At 43.7% G+C, this 9,057-nt stretch overlaps 1 long non-coding RNA gene across 1 annotated transcript; it reads right to left on the bottom strand.

The window, feature by feature from the left end:
- Positions 1–3,058: 3,058 nt before the first annotated feature.
- On the bottom strand, positions 3,059–8,031 carry LOC121498101. The gene is made up of 3 exons (XR_005989613.1): positions 7,837–8,031; positions 3,992–4,100; positions 3,059–3,661 (listed from the first exon to the last, which is right to left on the bottom strand). It is a non-coding gene; the product is annotated as an uncharacterized LOC121498101 (long non-coding RNA).
- Between the last annotated feature and the right edge of the window lie 1,026 nt (positions 8,032–9,057).

Raw genomic sequence — 9,057 nt, 5'->3', positions numbered from 1 at the left:
CTCAGAGCTGTGCCATAACCTGTGCAGCACTCATGACTGCCTGATTCCAAAGCCCGGGTTCTTGGCCACAGTGCCACCCCAACCCTCTGGCCACAGACTCTTGATGCCTAGTGGGCAGAAAATGTTTCCATCCTCCCAAGCTCTGAGGCCTACCTCTCCACAGATCATGCCAGCAGGGAGCAAGTTCTCTGTCATCTGAACCTCAAGCATTCCCTGCCTTTATTCCTCCTTTGGTCTTAGCCTACACTGATTTGTAGTGAGGCATTTTTCTTTATCCTCCTAGCAAAAAGGTTGTGATGATATTACTAAAAAGACTCAAGTTGTAGGACAGACTCAGTGCCAGGACTAAGTGGGATCACAAAGGTGATAAGGGCTTTAGGGCTGGTGATGCATATGCATATGGTACCTGCTAGGTCAGAAGTCTCTCACTATTCTTATACACTATAGCCAGAACAATGAAATGATAAATTTTTTTGGTGGAGGGAGCAATTTGGCACTATACATCAAACTTAACTGTGCATACACAGCGTATTAGTTTGCGAAGACTGCCATAATAAAGTACCAACAACTGGATGTTTAAACAAAAGAAATTTAACGTCTTATAGGTCTGGAGGTTGAAAGTCCAAGATTAAGGTGTGGACAGGGTTTGTTGCCTCTGAAGGCTGTGAGAGAGATATTTGCTCCATGCCTCTCTCCTACCTTCTGGTGGTGTACAGGCAAATTTTGGCTTTGTGTGGCTTGAATCTCTGACTTCATCTTCACACAGCATAAGCTCTCTGGGCTTGTGTCTGTGTCCCAATTTCCCCTTTTTATAAGGGCATTAGTCACATTGGATTAGACCCCATGCTAACGACCTCAACTAACGACCTCAATGTTTGTAATGACCCTATTTCCAAATAGATTGACATTTTCAGGTACTAGGGGTTAGGACTTTAACATATGAATCTGGGGTATTGGACATATTTCAATCCACACCACCTAGAAATTTCACTTCCAGGAGGCTACCCTTCCAATCTACTTGCATGTATTCACAAAGTGGTATTTTATAAGATGGTTTGGCAAAAGCAAAACTGGAATGCTATGCATTTTAAAAAAGGAGATAGATCCTTTTGATATGTACCTCTGTAAACTGATTTCCAAGGTATATTATTAAATAAAGAAGCATCTTATAAGAGGTAGTGTGCTCATAAAACAGAACATAACTCTGATTTATGTAAATGTCCATAGAGATAATCAGAAGGATGCATGAACCAAACTGCTGAAGGTGGTAGACTCTGGGGAGAAGAGAGAGAGAAGAGTGGATAAAGGGCAAAATGGGGTTTCTTGCCACACTTCTCATCATTTAAAACTTTTATAATGAGAATGCACTCACATATTATTTGAGTAATACAAATAAAAAGTGTTTCTTTTCCACACCCAGTGGTCAAGATGGACCCAGACAATGTAGTTCTTAAACCACATGGTCCCTAGAGGGTCTCCATGGCTCCATGGAGAAAGTGGTTCTGAGAGCCTGAGCAGGACCAAATCATTGTCTTTGAGAGTCTATGCTCAGAGGGCCGAGATGGCACTGTGGCCAAGAAACCAGGCTTTGGAATCAGGCAGTTATGAGTGCTGCACAGGTTATGGCACAGAGTTCTGAACCTTGGTTTCTCTCTGCAGGACCGGGTTAACACCCATCTCAGGGGGCCCCTTCTGAAATTACCCACTGGCCAGATGCCTATGTTCATATTAGCTCACATTTCATTATGAACCAGAAAATATATCTAAAATTTGCCTGGAGCACTGGCCCAGAATGCTGGCATCCCAATCAGGCATTTGTGAACTCTTCAAGAAAAAGCAAAGCTCTTGAGTTGGGCTTTAAGAAATGGGAAGAGCTTAGTAGGTAGGAAGAGGAGAACTGCAGGACTCTGATAAAAGTAGAAACGCTCCTCCCACCTCCCCCACATAGTCCTCTGCCTTCTTTATATTTAGTAGTATTTTTTCTCAGATAAAGTCTTCACTTACTTTCCCATTTTTTTTTATTTTTTACTATTTACATATGTATATACCGTTGATCCTTGAACAACACAGGTTTGAACTGTGTGAGTCAACTTATATACAGATTTCTTTGAAAAATACAGAGCAGGATTGTAAATGTATTTCCCTTTTTTGATTATTTTAATAACATTTTGTTTTCTCTAGTTTACTTTATTGTTAGAATATAGTATATAATACATATTACATCCAAAATTATTTGTTAATCTACTGTTTATGTTCTAAGGCTTCTTCTGATCAACATTAGGCTATTAGTAGTTATGTTTTGGGGATTCAAAAGTTATATATAGATTTTTGACTGTGCGGGGGTCAGATCCCCTAATTCCCACATAGTTAAGAAACAACTGTACTTGTATGTAATGTTTATATTACAGACCATGTGGATATACATTAATCTCTGTGTGTGTGTGTGTGTGTGTGTGTGTGTGTGTGTATTGTGAAAAATGGGGAGGGGATAGGAAGAGAGAGGGGAAGGAGAGAGAATTTGTAATTTCTATTCATCTCTGATTGGCTAACTGAATGAAGAAACAGGAACAGAACTAATTAACTAGAAATTCTGATTCCATGAGATATGTCACAAATATCCCTCATAAATGGCCAGCTTTCAGAAAGATAGAGTTCAATAAATTCCCTTAAAATGGGCATTATTCAAATAATCCTCTAATCTCTTGTTTGGGATTCAGAAGGACCTTCAAGGCCTCAGTATGTCTCAGGGTCACCATTATAAACATCTGTGAGCAGTGAAAACAGGTTGGTTATTTGAGTGTTCTGAGTGTTTGGATATGGATAAAAAGGAACTGATGTTTCTATCTTATTCATCCAGCGATCTGGTGGGTTACAGCTCTGTCTGCTGCCTGTGTAATTAATCGTAGGGCTTAGCTAATGCCTCCTAAATTAATGCAATTATCAGTGTCTCCGAATAACCACCTTCGTGCAGTGCTATCAAAACACTCTGTTGATAGATCTGCAGCCAAAACAGGAACGCTCTGAGACTGGAGTTCGGATTGATTTTAATTAACTTGTTTCTCATATTACAAAGGTGAGAAAAATACTGATTCTCAGTAGCTCCAGATTAAAAGAACGGGAGAGGAGGTGTGTGGATGGGCAGAGAGACTCATGAAAATAATAGCTACAAGGTATTTTTGTTCCAGAGTCTCCATGTCCACGCGCTATGTTTTATTACCACAGTTGGCCAGGGCTCAGCCCAGAACCCGTTAGCTTGCTCTCTGCTTCTCATCCCAGGACTTCAGTCTAAGGAGCCCCTGATTTAATTTGCTTTGGGCTGAAGTGTGGCACAGTCTCAGGAGCAGGGCAACTTATCTCTCTTTGCCTCTTCCATCCTGATATTTCATTAAATATTTCATTAAATATAGAGCTCTGGAACTAAAATAAGGTGAGAGAAAAAGCTCTTTTTATGTTTGATCTTGTTTTATGCTGCGGCTTCACTTTTAAAGGCTCATGTTTCCAGAAACACAGCCCAGTCTCTTGGTGTGGAAGGATTCCTTCTCCCCTGGGTAGACGCTTAGAAAGGGGTGTCCATTCTTGGGGCTTGGATCATGAAGCAGCATCATTTCGCATGCTATTTTCCAATGTGTTGTTCTGCTGGATATTGGTTTGTCAGATGGTCCTTGGAAAAAGGAAAGGTCAAATAAATTTGGGAAATAATGTATATCCCAGCATACTTCCCCCCTCCCACCAACCTAACGTCCTATGTACCATAACATATCAAAGACTCTGAGAAGTCCTGCATCAAACAAGCATGTTCTTGAATCCTTGTTCAACCCCAGAACTACCCTTAATTGACCACAGACCTCTTCACTTGGACTTTATCCCTATTAGCACTGGACAGAAACAGTGTTAACTAGAACTCACCTAAGGTACTTTCCTGCTAGGGAAGAACTTGTGATTAGGGCCTTACCTGGAGACCTCCATTTTCCCCAGCTTTGTCACTACTTACTGTGTAAACTTGGCAAGTTGCTTCCTCTCTCTGGACCTCAGACTTCCCTTATGCATGAAGAGGTTCTTCCCTTATGCATGAAGAGGCTCTTCCCTTGGATCCTATGCTTCTGTTGGGATGACAGACAGAGTCATCTCGGTGGAAAATCAGAAGATATGAAGGTATCTTCATATACCTTCTGGTATCCCCCAGAAAGAGGGGGAGAGACTAATTGAAGGAAAGAAGATAGAGAAAAGAGAGGGACAAGGCTTCATAGTGAGACCACCCTGAGGAAGATAATTTTCTTTGTAGAGGGTTAGGACTAACAGTAAAGAATCTGAGATCCCCTCTTCTAACAGCCTCTGGTGCTGTTGAGAAGGGGGCAGACCGGTCGGTCCACTACCAGGAGCCGCTAGTTTTGCAGCCAGTATTCCTGCTGCCCACCCCATTCCTACCTCCCAGCACCTGTTGGTGTCTGTCATCCGATCAGGATGCAAATGCAATGTAGCCCAGTGGGAGGGACCCCTGGTCCCATCCCTGTAGCTTGAGGCTGCTCCTTTTTCCAGGAGAATGCCATTGTCACTGCAGTGGAAAAGTCCTGCCCCAGAGGTCAGCCAACTTGGCTTCAGGCAACTGGGTAGGAAGAATGTTACACTGCAACAGCTGAAAACAGAGGACTGATAATTCTCAATGTGACCCTTATAACCATCTTCATCTGCCCCAACAGGGGGGATTTGTTGGTATTAGCAATGGAAAGGATGGAGTGGCAAACTGAGGTTTGTGTTCTCAGCAGTCTCTTTCTGAGTTGCCTCCCACTCTGCTCAGGTCTGTTCTTCTGGGAGATGGGTCTGGCTAATAGTATTAATCGCCATTTTAGTAAAATCTTAAATTTTAAATAAAAATTATTTTAATATGGATGAAAATCACTTTAAAAAGCCTAATCACATGGAGCCTTTGGTGTAGACCAGACAGACACTGAGCAGGCCACCTGTGCATGATCTTACCTCCTCTTCCTGCAAGCCCAGGTGGTCGGCACTGCTATTGTCCCATTATAGAGACAAGGACCCAGAGACCGGAATGGGCAGTTTCTCTTCATCTGCCTGCTTAGAGGAGAAGCTCCAGCTTTGACTGTCCCTCTTACCTAGTCTGCAGATTCAAATATCCCCTTGATCAAAAGGAGAGATTTTGAATGACTAGTCCTTGTGGTCTTTTACTGGTCCTTTCTGACATCTCAAATGATCAGCTCTCTTTTCATGTTCAGACTTCTTTCGTTAATTGCTCAGTGGTTGCTGTTCCGACAACGTGGCCCTTCTGGTTCCCAATGTCACTGAGAGATGTTCACCGGGTGGGAGCCTCTGTGACAGTTCCTGACAGGTGGAGCACACTGACACAGCCCTGGGTGGTCCCACAGCACCTCCTTCTGAGGGTTATTTCCAGTGAGCTGACCTGCCCTATACCACATGACCCTGCTACCCTGGCTTATAGCCAGGGAGCAAGTCCTCAGGCAAGCTAGCAAACCATAGAAAAGTTTAGTGTGCAAGTTCTGGCAGTCAGAGCTTCCTAGACTTGTGACCTTTGACTAAATCTATTATATCCTCCCTTTTGAGGACTTTGAACTTGAGCTGTAGAAACTGAGAAGTTGGTAGAAAGTGGGGTCCAAGACAACCACAGAAAGAAAAAAGTGAAAGGCATGAGAGGACAGAAGACAAAGGGAAGATGAGTAGTGGTGGTGGGAATGGTGGGGACAGAGATGAGAAGAGATGAGCCAGCACGATGGGAGTGGATACTTGGGGCCAGTAAGTAAAGGATGGGGGTGGTCCTGGTGGGGGAATAACACAAAGTCCAGGTATTGCCCCTTTCTCCCATGTCTATCCTGGGTCCTAGAGTGGAGCCTCTAGGTTTCCATTTTCTGCCCTGTATCCTAACATTAATACTATGTAACCTGTGTGAGGGGCTGGAACATGACTCTGACCCTAGGAGCCAGAAAACCAAGTGAATGCACCTTGTGACTCTTGTGCCCTGCTAATGACTTCAGCTCATTAGATGAACTGGCTGCTCTTCCTTGTCCAACTGAATCACTTCTCCAGTCCCCTTCCTGTCCAGTCCATTTTCAGTGGAGACCTGATGTGTGATGCTCAGAGTCTCACTCTTTCCCCTGTCTCTTGCCCCTCCCGGTTTTCCCTTCCTGTCTCCTTCCCTCTTTCTCTTCTTGATCTTTCTCTTAAATGAGACTTCAGAGCTACTTGGAGTAGGACAATGAAACAGCCATGCTCTTTAAAAACACTGTCTGACAAAGGTGTGGGAGGATTTTACTTGATAAAGAGAGAGCCAGAGAGAGAATTTCCTGAAGAAATCTGTCAAGTAGCTTCTTATACCAACCTGCACATCCCGCTGGCTTGCCTGTCAGTCTTTGGTGGAAGCAGAAGGAAAATCTCTCCTTGTGCTCATTGCACTGAAAGGATATATGTCCCATCAGTTCTGTTTCTGAGTATCCCAGGCTCCATTTTAGGAATTTTCCAGCCGAGTGGGTCTGAGGTGGGCTTGAGGCTTTGAGACTGGAGACACAAATGTCCAGGAAAGAGCTCTCAATGACTGCCCCAACCCCACTGACTCACTGTTTATTAGCAATTCTCAGGGAGGAATGTACTGGTGTCATTTTTCCTGGTCTCAAAAAACAAGCAGATTCTCTTGCACATGAGACCACCAATGACCACACAGCAAACCATAATTTCTAGGGAGATATCTCAGAAACTAAGGCCTTATCACTCCCAACTATCTTGACCTTTGATCTTGTATCATTTAGGATTATCTGGTTGCCAGTGACAGAAATCACTCTGGCTAATCTAAATTTTTAAAAAATTCATTACAAGGATAGGAGGTGGCTTATAGGAAGAACTTGACTACAAAGCTTTGAGGAGATAGAACCAGGCCAGTTCTGGTGGACAAGGCAACAGAAAATGATGGGCAGTCTGTTCAAGTCATCACTGGTAGGATGAATCAGCAACCTGCATTTTCTGTCCCTGTGTCACTCTGCTCAAGGCTCAAATTCTCATCAGGTGGAAGGACTAATTGGCCTGGTTGGGGTGATGTGCCAGGCATTGCCAGGATCCTCTTGATTGGCAGTCCTACTCAGAATGCCATTACAGTGAAGAAAGGGGAAAACCAAGGTCTGTCATCAGAGGAAGGGGACGTGGGGCTAGGCAGTCACAGCATTATCTCTCAACCACAGATTCTGATTTTCTGTAACTGTCTTTGTTCTATCCTCCCTGCTCTGCTGTACCATTCATGGATTTGACACTTCCCAACATTCCTCCTGATGTTCTCATCTCAGGTCTCTACTCAGTCATCCATTTGTTTACTTATCCAACAAGAGTGCACTGAATACCTACTAGGGGTCATACACTACATAGGATCTCTCCCTCTCTGTGCTCCCACTGATCTTAGCATTCTCTGTGGTCCCCTCCATTCCTTGGCTCAGTGAAACCTCCTGCCTTAGTGCAGTTTATCTCTTTGAATGATGTCCAAATCTGGCCAATTCTAGGTATATTCATTGTGGGAAGAAGGAGAAAATATTTTGGGAAAATGTGACTCTCTGGATAAGTAAAGGGTTTTTGGTAACCTTTAGCTATTAGCACCAGAGAGTAAGTCAGTATGTGTCCTTTGGATTGAGCAAATCCTTTTGCATGAGGGGATAGGAAAGAAAGGGTGTGCTATCTGGGACACTATGAAGGCAGCTTAGTTGGGTGAGGGAAATGTACTAATAACATGGGGTCCGGGGCACTTAAGTGGAGTTAGGGGAACATGCAGACAGAAATAAAGATTAAGACAGAGAAAAATGACTCCTGATTTGGAGTCTGAGGACTTACCTCTGTATCTTAACCATATTGTCTACCAGCTGGATAACCTCAGGTCCCTAATGGGGTCTGTCTCCTAAGTCCTGCCCAGATGAAAAAACCCAGTCTTCAGATATAATGTGTTCCTTCCACTCCGGATCACGTTGAATTCACATTTCCTCTTTATGCCAAAGCCAAAGGAAACAATTCCAAAGGCTGTCACTTAAATCGCAGGAGATGTATTACTTTCAACCAGGGAGAAGCTTGTTATAAGAGGAGCATCATACATGCTCGCAAAGATGGGAGCCTAGCTCACAGTGTCCTTGGCAGCTTGTCAAGAGGTCATCCATCACCACTACCACTCATGCCCACCTTTGTGGCAGTTCCTGGCCAAGCATGGAGCAGGCTTCTGACCCTTGGCGTGAAGCCCAGAAAGAGAATTTAGAATCATGTCCTCCAAGGGAGAGGGACATTTAGATCTATAGACCCCAATCCCCACATCTTTTAGAGTTTGTTGGGATCATTTTGATGGTTTCTCTAGAACTAGAAGATTGTCATTCAAAATGACCTTAGATATTTATACTCTGGTCAGTCAAAAGTATGAATGGAATACAACTGCCCCTCCACATGTATACAATCAGGGAGGACTGGTCAGGTTGGATGTTTGCTGGGCCACAGGAAGTCAGGTAGTCCATGGTTGGCTGCTGCCCTTTGTAGTGCTGGTTGGTGATATAAGCAGATTTGGGAGAAAATGGGGAAGTAAGAGGCCAGGGACATGCCTAAAAAAACTAGGGGAGTCTTGGTTCTGCCTTTGGCTGAGACACCTCTCCAATCTCCTTTTAGGCTGTGAACAAGGGCTGTTTCCTAGAGCACAAATACCAACGACCAGGACACTGAGTGTGGTGGGCACAATACTCCAAGTCCTTAGAATGGCTTAAAATTTTGTCTGTGGTAGTCTGTGCTGAGTATGAAAAACATAAACTGTGGAGGATTATAGCAAGTCACTTGGCATCTATCGTAGTCTGTTGAGGCAGCTATAACAAAATACCAGAGAGGGAGTAGTTTATAAACAACAGAAATTTATTTCTCACAGTTTGGAGGCTGAAAGTTCAAGATCAGGATCCCAAGCTTGGTTGAGTTCTGGTGAAAGCTGTCTTCTGGGTTGCAGACTTGTTACTTGTTGTAACCTCACATTCTGGAAGGGCCTCTTTTATAAGGGCTGTAATTCCATCTATGAGGGCTCTGCTCTCCCAA

The sequence above is a fragment of the Vulpes lagopus genome, chromosome 8 (assembly GCF_018345385.1).
Source record: "Vulpes lagopus strain Blue_001 chromosome 8, ASM1834538v1, whole genome shotgun sequence".
In the NCBI taxonomy this organism is placed as follows: domain Eukaryota; kingdom Metazoa; phylum Chordata; class Mammalia; order Carnivora; family Canidae; genus Vulpes; species Vulpes lagopus.
The sequence above is the reverse complement of the archived record's forward strand: the minus strand, read 5'-3'. Positions and strand labels throughout refer to the sequence as shown.